This window comes from Lynx canadensis, chromosome A2 (assembly GCF_007474595.2).
Source record: "Lynx canadensis isolate LIC74 chromosome A2, mLynCan4.pri.v2, whole genome shotgun sequence".
In the NCBI taxonomy this organism is placed as follows: Eukaryota; Metazoa; Chordata; class Mammalia; order Carnivora; family Felidae; genus Lynx; species Lynx canadensis.
The window spans coordinates 46,242,108-46,255,520 of record NC_044304.2 but is presented as its reverse complement, the minus strand read 5'-3'; the positions used below and the strand labels follow the sequence as shown (position 1 = coordinate 46,255,520).

At 43.2% G+C, this 13,413-nt stretch overlaps 1 protein-coding gene across 6 annotated transcripts in view; it reads right to left on the bottom strand.

Annotated features, from left to right (window-relative positions):
* The window catches only part of ITPR1 (inositol 1,4,5-trisphosphate receptor type 1), a 329,086-nt gene extending 317,984 nt beyond the window's left edge, over positions 1–11,102 (bottom strand). For all 6 annotated transcript variants that reach the window (XM_030307281.1, XM_030307282.1, XM_030307284.1 and 3 more), the window contains exons 1-2: positions 10,858–11,102; positions 10,005–10,075 (exon numbers count right to left, since the gene is read on the bottom strand). The gene's annotated coding sequence lies outside the window, so the exon portion shown is untranslated. The remainder of the gene's footprint in view (positions 1–10,004; positions 10,076–10,857) is intronic.
* Between the last annotated feature and the right edge of the window lie 2,311 nt (positions 11,103–13,413).

Below are 13,413 nucleotides of genomic sequence, written 5' to 3'. Positions count from 1 at the left end.
GTCTCTCTCTCTCAAAAATAAACATACATTAAAAAACAACAACAAAGCAAATAGATCACAGGGCTCCAAAAACCAAAGCCAGTACCTAGGGGAAGCGGGGGAAGGGTGGTATTTATTTTATTAAAAAGTTAAAGTCATCCCCAGCCTGAAAAGACGCCCCTCTGCTCACAACCTGAACCACCAAAATAATAATAATAAACAAAAAACAAAAACCAACAAATCAGATTTGATGAACATCCTCAGAGAGAGAGCAGTGTCTCAATTAGTCTGGGAAAAATGAGTCTAGGACAGTTTCTCAACCTCAGGGCTACTGAGGGCTACATTTTAGTGCAGATAATTCCTTGTTGTGGAGGACATATCATGTGTATTGCAGGATGTTTAGTGACATCCCTGACCTCTACCTGCTAAATGCCAGTAGCACCCACTTTCCCTCGGCTGTGACAAAAAAGTCTCCAGACATTGCCACAAGTCCCCACAGGGCAAAATCACCCCACTGGTTGAGAACCATTCCTCTAGGGACACAGGCTTTGTTGTTGTTTTTTTTTCTTTTTTTAATCTCTGAGACTTTTTGCAAATATTTGACTTGGCAGCAATGGCCCAAAGCAGGTATTTTTATACCTATTCTACAGAGGAGGAAACAGAAGCACAGATGTTACATGTTTAGCCCCTACTCAAGAGGCAGTCAGTACCCAATCCCGCGGAGCCCCCATCCTGTGGTTCGGCAGGGCGATACCATTACAGCCTCAGAGCAACTATGCTTCCCTCCCTGATTATTACCTTCACTCCCTTTTATTAACACTCAACAGTTTCCCAAGCCCAATGCCCACCCAAGAACTGTTCTGAGCAACATCTCAAAAGCTATCAAAAGGAACCACTTAATACATTTCTGCACAGTCCTCACTTTGCTCTCCACAGCAAAAGAGGCTTTTCAAAGCAAACCACCAATTTCAGAAATGTTTAATCAGGAGAAGCTTACAAATGATTAGATTCTTCTGACAAGCAGCCTACATTCTTCCAAGGGAGATATAACATGGAGATACATAACTTCTTTCAACAAATCTCTTGTGGACACTATTTCTCAGGTGCATTTGTAGGTTAAAAATCAAAAAGGCCCGTGAGGAAAATAGATTTAAAGCGCCATGGAGTTTCAAATAACAAAGATTTTCAAATTATCAGGAAAGGCTTCCCAGAAGAGGAAGCATTTGGGTAGTATTTGGCAAGGTGGATATAGACAGGGCAGGGATGGGGACATAGTCACAGGCACAGATGCACCAAAGCAAATAAATGAATGTCCTTAAGTCTAGGTACTGTATCAGCTTTTTCTATTCTGAAATATGTGCATGGAGGGCACCTGGGTGGCCAGTTTAAACACCCCGACTCTTCAGCTCAGGTCATCATCTTGCAGTTCATGAGTTCGAGCCCCATATCAGGCTCTGCGCTGGCAGTGTGGAACCCACTTGGGATTCTCCGTCTCTTTCTCTCTCTGTCTCTCTCTCTGCCCATTCACATCTCATGCTCTCAAAATAAATAAATGTTAAAAAAAAAAAAAAAAGAAAGAAATACGTGCATGGTTAAGTCTTGAAACTGTTTTTGCAAAACAAAGTCACGTCCCAAATAAAGTTCCTAGTGAAACACAGACAAACAGCAAAGAACTTGGAGGTCAGTGATGTTTCTTCTTACGTTCATCTATATCTGATAAGCAACCATATAAGCAGCCCAGAAGTTCTGCTAATTCGCTGGGTCACACAACATTATAAAACCTAAGTTGCTCGAAGTGTCTGAAAACAGCATGTTAAATGCAGCCTTGTTCCTACCTGTGACCTCCCAACCCTAAGTAGGTTTCACACGTATCATTTCTATCTGAAACTGCTGCCAATAAGAGAGTCCCCCAAGTGTAAGAACTAATGCTTCCAGTTTTGTCAGAGACAGTCCTGCCAGACCTTCATGCTCACCTTCAGTGGTGACTTAGCCTACCTTCCACTTGATTGAGAATGAAAAGGCCACTAAGGACAAGTACAAAGGTCAGTTCCAACAGGTGAGAACAAGCCAGGAAAAAATAACCATAAAAATAAGACAACACTGAAAAAACACTGGGGGTTAAGTATAGAGGTTCTCACACTTTCGAGTGTGCATGAATCCCCTGGGGATTGTGCTAAAATGCAGGTTCTGATTCACTGGGTCTGGGGTGGGGCCTGAGAGTCTACAATTCTAACAAGCTCACTGTTGAAGGCAACAGTGGTCTGGTGACCACAAATGGGGGAATAAAGACGTAGAGCAATGTTTTTCAAATTTTTGAGTGAAACCCACAGTAAGAAATACAACCCACTGTTCACTCTGTATGAGAGACAGAGAGAAGGGGGGGGGGGATGTCCTTCTAAGTATCCATACAATACACTTTGATGTTTTTCTAATTTACTCGACTTCATTAAAAAAAAATATATATATATATATACACACACACACACACACACACACACACATATGTATGTGTATATATGTATACACACATACACTGATGGAGGGGCACCTGGGTGGCTCAGTTGGTTAAGCATCTGACTCTTGATTTCGGCTAAGGTCATGATCTCATAGATCCTGAGTTCAAGCCCCAGGTCACGCTCTGTGCTGACAGCGTAGAGCCTGCTTAAGATTCTCTGTCTCCCTCTCTCTGCACTTCCCTCGCTTGTGTTCTCTCTCTCCTTCTAAGTAAATAAAATTAAAAAAAAAAAAAAAACTGTTAAAGGAGGCCCACTAAACTGATTTCAGGATCTCATAGTGGGTTGCCATACAGTATGAAGAACATGGATACAGAACAACAGTAACATTCCTACCAATCTGGGGAGTACTATTGTTACCTGAGCACCAGTACACTAAGGTTAAAACTGATACCAAAGTGCAAAGTTAGGAGTACCTTCAGAATCCTTTTTAAAAAGGCAAAGATGTGTTAACTATGCTTTGGAAATACCTTCATTGAAAATATTCAGGTTTTAAGTTTTCTTCATTCTGCTTTCTTTTCTGACCTGTATGAGGAAAATAAGAATACCTATCTGGCCCTGAGCAGAGGTCTCTGAACACCATTTCCCACTCAAAAGAACTATAGCTCCTTGGAGAAAAGACTGATTCCAGGCCTGGGGCAAGAAATATAGAATATGGGCCTGGAACATTCTCTCATATTGAAAGCAAGAAAGCTATCAAAGACTACTACAGTTGTGTTTTTGAACCAACTTCAAAAGCCTCTCTCTTGCTGAGCAAAAATTAGCACTCTGATCAAGAAGGATAGCTACACAAAAAGAGATATAAATTATGCTTAAATTCACAAGTTCACAAAGATAGTAACCAAAATACATACCCACTGGTCATCTTGGTACAAGGGTTTCTCAATAGTTGCACTGCTGTTAACTGCGAAAGGGAGAATTCTGGGCTGCACATGGCTATGCAATGTATTGTAGGCTGTTTATCAGCACCCTGGCCTCTAGGCCAGCAGCACCCTCTTCCTAGCTGTGACCACCAAAAATGTCCCCAGGGTCACCATGTTGAGAACCATTGCCATGTATCAGGTAAGGAAACGACTTGTTATTTTTGAAAACTAGTAAAATAGAGAACAAAAAAACTTAGTGGAGGAAAATTTCTTTTTATAAAATAGTTCAGCTAATGAATGAAGAATGAAAAACAGGAGTTTGACAAGTCCTAACAAACTAATGGATTAAGGCAATGAACATCAATGGTTCCTAATATCATAAGGCATATCCAGACATATCATATACTTCCCTGAATGAAGTTCAAAAAAATATAAGTAGCCAACAACAACAATAACCCTGATTCTGATCAAGCCTCTACATTTAAGCACCAGATAGGATAATACACAGGGAACACAGGTACATGTTTAACTATACCACTCTGACACAGTCAGCAAAATCTTAAGTATGGGAAAATAAATCACCCCATTTCCTTAATAATAACCATAAAATGCATGGAGAAGAAGAGGTATAGAGAAAACATAGATTAAAAGACACATCAACCATTTGTAATCTATTGACCTTATTTGGATCCTGATTCAAACAAACGGTTAAATATACATATATATTATTATTGTGTGTATATATTGTAAGCATGTGTGTATATACGCACCTGTGTAATATATGTTGTATGTATGTACATAAACATAAAAGGAGAACACAGACTCCATTAAAAAATATGTCTTTTTCTCCCTGTGATGGGTCACAGTATTATGTTGTTGTTTTTTTGTTTTTGTTTTTAAATCCCTATGCTAGAGCTACATACTAAAATACAGATGGAGCCTGGGTGATTCAGTCAGTTAAGCACCCGACTCTTGGCTTTGGCTCAGGTCATGATCTCATGGTTTGTGAGATCAAGCCCGCACTGGGCTCTGCGCTGACAGTACAGGGCCTGTTTGGGATTGTCTCTCTCTGCTCCTTCCCTGTTTGTGCTCACGCACACGCTCTCTCTCTTGCTCTCTCTCAAAATAAATAAATAAACATAAATAAAATAAAATACAGATGAACTGGTATCAGGGATTTGTTCCCAACTCACCCAAGATGCGTGTATCAGAATGCAGGTGAAAACAGAATGGTCATGAATTGGTAACTGTGCAGATAGGTGATAAGTAAAGAGGGGTTCATGATACTAAGATCTCACTGTTCTATGTGTTTCCAATTATCTACAGTGAAGGTTACTCTGAAGAATAAGACATTCTGTATTGAAATAAATCATTACTAAGCTTTATCCCTGTAATGACCCAGCTAACTTTGGAATAGTTAGTGCTTTACCTTCCATTTAGTTTTCTTAAAAACCAGTATAAACTGAGAGAGAAAACCTGGATTCTATGATGGTGATGAAATCTGAATGATGTTTTCCCCTAGTGATTCCATACCTGTCACCACCCAAATGCAATCACATCAAAGGTACAGATACCTTCATAAAAATGAAGACACGGGTGTCTATTGATTAACAAGAATAGCTGTTCAGGATAGAGTGAAACCAGCAAGGAACAAAACTTGAGGTACGGTATGAGTCCTTTTTAATGATATTATACACATAATTTTTACTTATGTATACATGCAGGGTTCTGGAACCCTCATCTTGAATGGTGGGATTAGGGATGCCTGGCTTGTTTTTGTTAATTGAATATGTGCATCTTATGCACTAAGTATCACCAGGTATGTATGTTATAAATTTGTACACATGAAGGGATCCCCTTCACTTATCAGAGAGAATTACTTATTTGGATATTCCCCAAGGATGATGCTAGACAGCAGAACGTAAATTCTCCTTGTGTAATTCCTTAAAATGAGACCTGACAGACTGGAGGGTGGTGGCAAAGTACACAAGGTTTCTGTTGAAAAAAACTACAGAATATCATGAGATTCTTAAAATTCTTATCCAAACCAACTGCAGGTTCATCTATTTATCCAAGAAGATTCCCTTCCAACTACAGGGGATTATAATCCGAAGTAAGTCATGTGACTAACAAGACATCTAGGTTTTACCCCCCACCCCCAATCAAGTTCCAAACTGGTAAGTGATCTTGCCAGCCTCACCAGTCTCTTCAGAAAGTACAAGGTAGCTCAGGGATGCTGAGAACCACATGTAGAGTTCTGAGAAAGTTAAGAAATCCTCAGGGAAATAAACCATTGCTTACCTGCAAAACCTTGGTGCCTGCAGGATCTGACCTGGAATCCCTCTCCCATCTGAAGGCCTAGCACTCTCCCTCAGCTGCAACCAACTTAGCCTCCTTCCTTTCCCTAACCTGTCGAACCTTTTCCCAACTTAGGGCCTTTGCACTTTCTGCTCTAGCTCTTTGGAATGTCCTTTCCCCTCAGATACCTACTGGCTAACCTCCCTTCCTTCAGATCTCTGCTCAAATGCACCATATTAAAGAGCACTTTCCGGGGTGCCTGGGTGGCTCAGTCAGTTAAGTGTGTGGCTCTTGATTTCAGTTCAGGTCATGATCTTTCAGTTCATGAGTTCGAGCCCCACACTGGGCTCTGCGCTCACAGCGCAGGGCCTGCTTAGGATTCTCTCTCTCCCTCCCTCTCTCTTCCCCTCCCCTGCTCATGCTCTCTCTCAAAATAAACATTAAAAAATTAAAAATATGGGCACCTGAGTGGCTCAGTCAGTTAAGTGCCTGACTTCGGCTCAGGTCACAATCTCATGGTTCTTGAGTTTGGGGCTTCCCATCGGGCTCTCTGCTGTCAGCGAGGAGCCCACTTCAGATCCTCTGTACCCCCCCCCCACCACGTTCTTTCTCCCTCTCTCTCTGAAAAATAAACATTTAAGTAAATAAATAAAATTTAAAAAAAGAGCCCTTCCCTGATTCCCAATCCCCACTTAATACCTCCTTATCCCCTTTACACTGTTGTTATTGCTGTCAATTTTTATCATGGTAAAATACATACACAACATAAAATTTACTATTTTAATCATCTTTAAGTGTACAATTCAATGGCATTAAGTTCATTCACACAGTTGTGCAACCAACACTGCCATCCACATGCAGAATTTTTTCATCTTCCCAGATGAAACTCTGTACCCAATGAACAAACTCCCCATTCCCCAGGCCCTGGCAAGCACCACTCTACCTGTCCCTATGTGTATGGCTTATTTCACCTAGCATAATGTTTTCAACCTTCACCCATCCTGTAGCATATATAACAATTTCATTCCTTTTTAAGGCTGAATAATATTCCATTATATGGACATGCCACTTTTGGTTTGTCCATTCATTTATCAGTGGACATGTGGGTTGTTTCTACCTTTTGGTTACTATGAATAATTCTATGAATATGAATGTACACATATCAGTTGAGTCTCTGCTTTCAATTCTTTTGGTTATGTACCCAGGAGTGGAATTGTTGGATCATTTGGTAATTCTGTTTAATTTTTTAAGGAACCACCATACTGTCTTCTGCAGTGCCTACACTATTTTACATTCCTACCAACAGTGCACAAAAGTTCCAAATGCTCCAGATCCTCACCAACATCTGTTATTTTCTGTTCCCCTTTAGTTGGCTTTTTCTCCATAGCACTCACTACCTGTTTGCTTATTTATAATGCCTATTTCCCCCTAACTAGGATCTAAGCCTCTTGGGCACAGGACTTTCAGTGTTGTATCCCCAGCACCTAGAACTCCTAGATCTCAGCACACAGCAGGTGCTCTAGAAATTTGTTGAATGTAGGAATAAACACTTGGATCATATCAACGTTAGCAGGTATTAGAAATTCACAGATTTATCACACCAAATGTCGTTAACTATGTCCAGCTGAAGACCCTAGCCATAGTTCAATAGAATTAGCTCCACAGGTGATGGTTTTAGTGGTGTTTTCAGCTCATCCTCATTAGCAATTACCTCAGAACCACAGACACTACGAAAATTGGTAGGAATCATAAAAATTATGTTGCTGTCACTGACTTCAAGCCTTAACTGATTTCATTACAAGAGCAGTGCAAAAGCTTAAAAACACAAAAGTAAACCAAAAAAATTGCATGCACTTACAGTTAATAAAGAGCTTGCAAACCCAATGTGTTTTATTTTAAAAGATCAAACCAACACTAAACAAGATGGGACAATGGCCTTGTATAGACTCCTTAATTAGATATATCCAAGGACAGCTTGACCTAGGAACCTAACTTTAAGCCTACTTTTATTTTTCTGTCGTCTTTTTTTTTTTCGGGTGTTCATATTTGGTGTTTGTTGTTTCGTTTTTGTTTTTTAAGAGCTGCTTGTAAAGAAATCAGAATTTCCACAAGATCATTATAAGTGAGCTAAAAAGCCATGCGATTCTTTTTGTCTAGAAGTCAGCGAGTTGTATACCATTGGATTAGAGGTTTCATTCCTTTCTCTATCTCTCCCTCTAATACCCTGGTCCTGCTCACTTGAAAATATTTTGAGGAAAAAGGCAAGAGATTTATCTGGTTGGGTTCACCTGTCTCTTTTCCTCTAAGCAACCTTTCCATCTCTCATTCCTCAAGAAAGGATGCCATTTCCCTCCAAAAGGCACCACTTTGTTAAATGGATAATATTGTCAACCCCAAACAACTTCATGGACTTAAAGAGGCGGCCAGGAGTAATTCATATAGAGCATGAAAAACTTTCCCTGCCTGCTACAAGGAAATCTTGATAGTATATTATGTTCTGAATTATTTAAAGAACAGACTGTACTTTCAACACACACACACACACACACACACACTCATGCACACACAAGAAAGAAATGAAAAAGTGTTCTACACAACTGTCCACAAACCAAACTGAAGAGTATATGAAAACATACCGATACTTCACAGTTTAGACTCACCGCAATTTAAACTACTGAATTATTCAGACTGAGAAATTCTGATTCTTTTAACCTGCACAGATGCCTTGATGTAGATGATCAAGATGGATTTCAGTTATGAGATGAACCTAATGCTGAACAGTGTTCCTCGTGGTTTGATTTCTTTTACTCTCCCCATTCAGCTTTCAGCACACAGCTCTCTAAAACACAGTCAGGGTAACATCTAACACCTCCTCAAATAGCCACACTCTTATCCCTACATCTACAGCTACATCGTTTCCTTCTTAAATCAATGTATTACTATTTATTCGTCACTGCTGGGACACAAGAGTTATTTCATCAACAGAAATAAGTACCATTTTTCCAGCTTTTCCCTCACCTCTCCCACCCAACTTAAATGCATTTGTCGGACACAGTGCAGTCCCAAAACCTGAAGTTCTATCTTGCCTCTACTGTGTACTAGCTACTGGGCAAGTGTTTTCACTCTTTACACCTCCACTTCTTCACCTGTTCCTGACTTAGAGTTTCTGTGATATATGGCTCTAGATCTGGCTTACAAGTACTTAATGTGTCCGTGCTATTTTTAGCAACAAGTTGGAGAAGAGTCTGTGAATCAGTTTCTCCTTGTCAAGAGCTTGCTCAAAAGAGAGGAACGTAACCCATTCCCTGGCCTTTTGAGTGCCCAGGTAGCCATGAAGGTCTACACAACTCCAAGAAGGAACTACAGCCCACACATCCCAATGTTTCCCACTCCACCAGCCCTCCTAAGGATCTTATCAACAGGAAACAAAAGCACTATACTACTATAATGAAGTGTCTGCCTTTTATTTTCTAATTTCAAAAACCCAAAGATTGTAGCCCAGGGAACAGCTAAATATTTAGAAGGTTAAAAAAGTTGCTGAGACCCAGACCTCCACCCGTTTACCCTGTTCCTGACCATTTTGGAAGAAAAAACTTGTGATGGCCAAATCTGCAGCAATGGGCTGTACATGCAGCTGTTAAAACCTCCCTTTCTTAAAGAGCAGTATGACCATGGGGAGGAGGGGGGAGGAGCTGCTGGTCTTCACAGAAAAATGCTGCCTTCAACTCATATCCCACAATAAGCACCTAAACAAGAGGGACTCATCAGATTCCTTGACATTCAGGTGGCTTCAAGTCAAGGACTGGATACTACTCTTTCATGCTTCAAGAACTAACTTCCCTTTTTAAAGTACTAATTCTTTCAAACTGCCAGCAACCACTTTCATTTCTTGCAATCCAACCTACTCTGATTAAACACATGTTACAGTAAGAAAAAAGTGACTATTTTTGAAAGACAGAGGCAGTTAATTTTTGCTTACATATCTTGGCAGATGAAATGTACTGCCTCCTTCAGAATTTAAATCATCAGCACGCTGCCAGGCAAGTTCAATTCTCAGCCACCAATGGGCATTCCTTTTATTGCTCCATTTAATGGCTTTTCCCCCCTCCTCTCATAAACTTTCAGGCTGCTTTAAGTCTGAGCCTTGGCCAAAAGTGCTAGGCAGAACTGCCCCCTGTATCTCAAATGCTCTCTAAAGCTGTCACCAGAGGCAGTGACAAATTTTGGACACTAAGCCATGGAGTTTCCATTTCTTTCCTATTCCTATCCCCATGGCTCTTTAGAAGAGGACAGAAAATACACTTCGAACAAAAATTCATTATTGACTACAGCACTCAGGCTTCACACTCACCTGACCGAGGTCAGGCACTCTGTTGCCCAAACACGCCAGCTGTGCGAATCCTGCTCCTCTGTAGTCAGCTCCTAAGTATTAAGAAAGAAACTGAGTGTAAGACCACGAAGACCGGCCCCCAACAGAAATGCTTCGAATTGCAAGCTTCCATCTTCTTTAGCCTCCTTCCTGGAGAGACCCACCTCTTCCCCAAACAAGACACGAAGATTCTAGGTAACTCCGCTTACTTATTTCCAGTATGTAACTGACAAGTGAGACTAGGCACGCAAAAACTTCGAACGTGCTGGGGAAGCTGGAACTAAAGGAAGTGTTTGGCAGATCCCAAAGCACTTGTTTCCCAGAGCCTAGGCCAAGTATCCGAAGCCCGCATCCTCATTGGGCGTGAGCTTCGTCCACATTTCATCCCTCAGCGCTCCCCGGTTTTCTTCCGTTTTTTTAAAACCCTCCCCACTGAGGCCCCCACATGCATTTTTCTCCCAACCAAACAGGTCGAGGGAGGGCTACATTTTTTAAAAGATTATTTCTTTGATTGGACTCACATATGACACCCCCCCAACACCCGCCCCCCCCCCCCCAAAAAAAACTATTTCCTGCAGCTGCTGCAACAGTTTCCAATTTGGGGGAATGCCATTCCGGTCCAGAATGGGTAGCCCTCGAGGCCAGTCACTCGAATAGAGATTTTTTTTTCAGCCTAAAATGAACACCCCAAAAATGCCCTCAGTAAAAGAACCCCCAAACGTATGCAAGTGCATGCAAATCCACCAAGAACTGCAAGAGCGGGGCAAAAACTTCTGCGCCCGGGGTGGGGGACAGTACCAACTCCCCGCGCCCTCTGCCCGGCCCCAGCCGCTACCTTGGTGCCCGGGAGCCACGCCGGGCTGGGGGAGCAGGGCGAGGAGAGGGGTTAGCAGCCGCTGGGTAATCCCATGTCCGCGAACAGGGAGTTCGTTCCGTTAGGATGGAAACGGAACACCCACACCTCCTCTCGGCGTGCGCTTTCTCTCTCTCCACCCTCTGCCTCCTCCTCCTCCTCCACCACCACCACCTCCTCCTCCTCTCCTCCCACCCCAGCGAGCTTGAGGAAACGCTTCAGCAGCACATCCACATGGTTACTGCACATCGAAGCGGCTCCTGGCAGCTTATATAGGCCGGGAAGCTCCCTGGGCAATGTAGTCCGAGTCCGAGGTCGTGGCGGCGCCTGGGGCTGCGGGAAAGGACTACGAGTCCCAGAATCCCTTGGGCTCCGGGCTGGGCTCTGAATAGAAGCGCGCGGGGACTGGGAGGGGCGTCCTGCGGGGCGTCTGGGCTTCGAATCCTCCTCTTACCAGAGAGCTGTCCGGGTCTGGAGCCCGAGACCCAAAGCAACCCCTGGGGGGCGCCCCCAACCCTTGGGGACGCTCCTCCTCCGGCTGCCCCCTTTCCTTTGAATCCAGGTATCTCTGGGTGAGGGGGGTGCGGGTAGGAGCTCGGATTTCTGCTTTGGGAAGTTTTTACAAGCTGTTACGCATCCTCCCACCCCACCCCCCCCACCCCACCCCCCCCCCGCGCCTTGAGTCCCTGAGCCAAGAATTTCAGAAATCCAGGGCACAAAAAAGCCAGTATTTGCGGTCAAGGATTAAAGGCGCGAGGTTGTCTTTATTTAATCTGCTCCATCCTGCTCGGGTTTGCATAGAAAACGAACTCTGGCAGGGATGATCTACGCAGGAGGGGACATAGGCAAGTAGCTCGAGAGACCCCGAGCCGCGTTCGCCCCACAGGAGATGAAGAAACGCTAGCCTCTCCGGTGCACAAAAATAAAGGAGCCGAGTTGTGACTCGCCGGCGCGGAGATTGGGAGGCAGAAAGTAAATACAAACCGCGACCTGGGTCCTGACCCTTGCTTCAAGCAGCCCCTCTGCTCCCCGGAGCTGTAAATGCTTAAGTAAATAAACCGCAAGCCAGAAAAATTAGGGCTTCGGAGACAGCTGCTGGCACGATGTTGCGCGTTCAGGCGGGGCGCCCTCCGGCAGCCCCCGATAACGGCGGCTGGGATGAGATGGGTTGCTGCCCCCTGCTAAAATGTGCCTGGGCTCCTGAGCTGCATGCTGTTTGGCTTTTGGAAGGAGGGCAAGGGCTAAGCAAAGAGGCAAAGTCAGTCGGCTGCTCTCCCTTCCTGAGATGATAGGCATTCCTTACACAAACGTTTCCTGAATGTCTTCTGGGTGCCAGGCACTGTGCCAGGCGCTGGGGCATAGTGGTAAGCCTAAACACACCACAGCATCCCAGATAAGCACTGCCTGCCGTCCCACATGGTGGCTATAACAACAATAGTAATAATAATAGTTTGAGAGGCAGATTTTACCGAACCCAGACCACATGCACTTTTCATGCATCATGCTATTGAGTTTTAACAACCATGGGCATATTATCTCTATTTGATAGATGGAGGCCTAAAGGCTCAGAGAAATCAGGTAATTTCCCAAGATGACACCGTATATTAAGTAGCGCAGCCTGGATTCCAATTCCAGCCTTAGTTCTTGTACTAAGTCCTTGTCTTTGGGGAAATCCATCACCACTGCCTTAAATGGCCTCCTTCCCCATTTTAGGAGCAGCCTCTGAGCCTTTGGGCAAGTTATGTTCATCTCGTTGCCCCAGTTTTGCCATCTTGGAGAAAGTCATTAGAACTTTGCCAACTTTGTATCAGGATTGCTTGACAGAATTAATGGTCTTATGAAACTTGAGGAACAAATTAGGGGAGCACCAGAACTAACAATTATTATTCATAAAATAATGCCAAAACTAATAATAATTACTGACATTTATTGAGTACATGGCATGTGCCAGGCATTATTCTAAGCTCTTTGTGTGCATTTTCTCATCAAATCCTATTAACAATTGTTTTTTATTTATGGGCAAACTGAGCCACAGAGAATTTAAGCAAAGTCCTCCAAATCACATAGGTGATGGGCTGTCTGACTCCAGAACCCTAGACATTAACTACTATCCTCCGCAGCCTCCCCAATGAAAACATATGCATTCAAGGCATCTGCTCATATAAGCATTTAATACCAGCCCAGGAATGGGCAATGCTCAGAGCAGACAAAGTTTATGTTCATTGTATTTACTCTTGCCTCTCCTCCCTTTCAGCAGTAGCGCTTTGTTACTGGGCACTAGAGCGTCATGTTTAATGCCTGAAGCTAGCACTCCCTATCATCAAGAAATACCCGCATCTTGTCACAACAAAAAGGTCCACACCTTTCCCATCTGTCCCCTTTCTTCTTTAACCCTATGAAAACAATTTGTTCTGTTTCTAAAGGGGTTTTGGCTCTACTTTTTCAAACAAATTCAATGAATCACTCATTAGTATTAAAACTGGTAAATGCTGGGGCGCCTGGGTGGCGCAGTCGGTTAAGCGTCCGACTTCAGCCAGG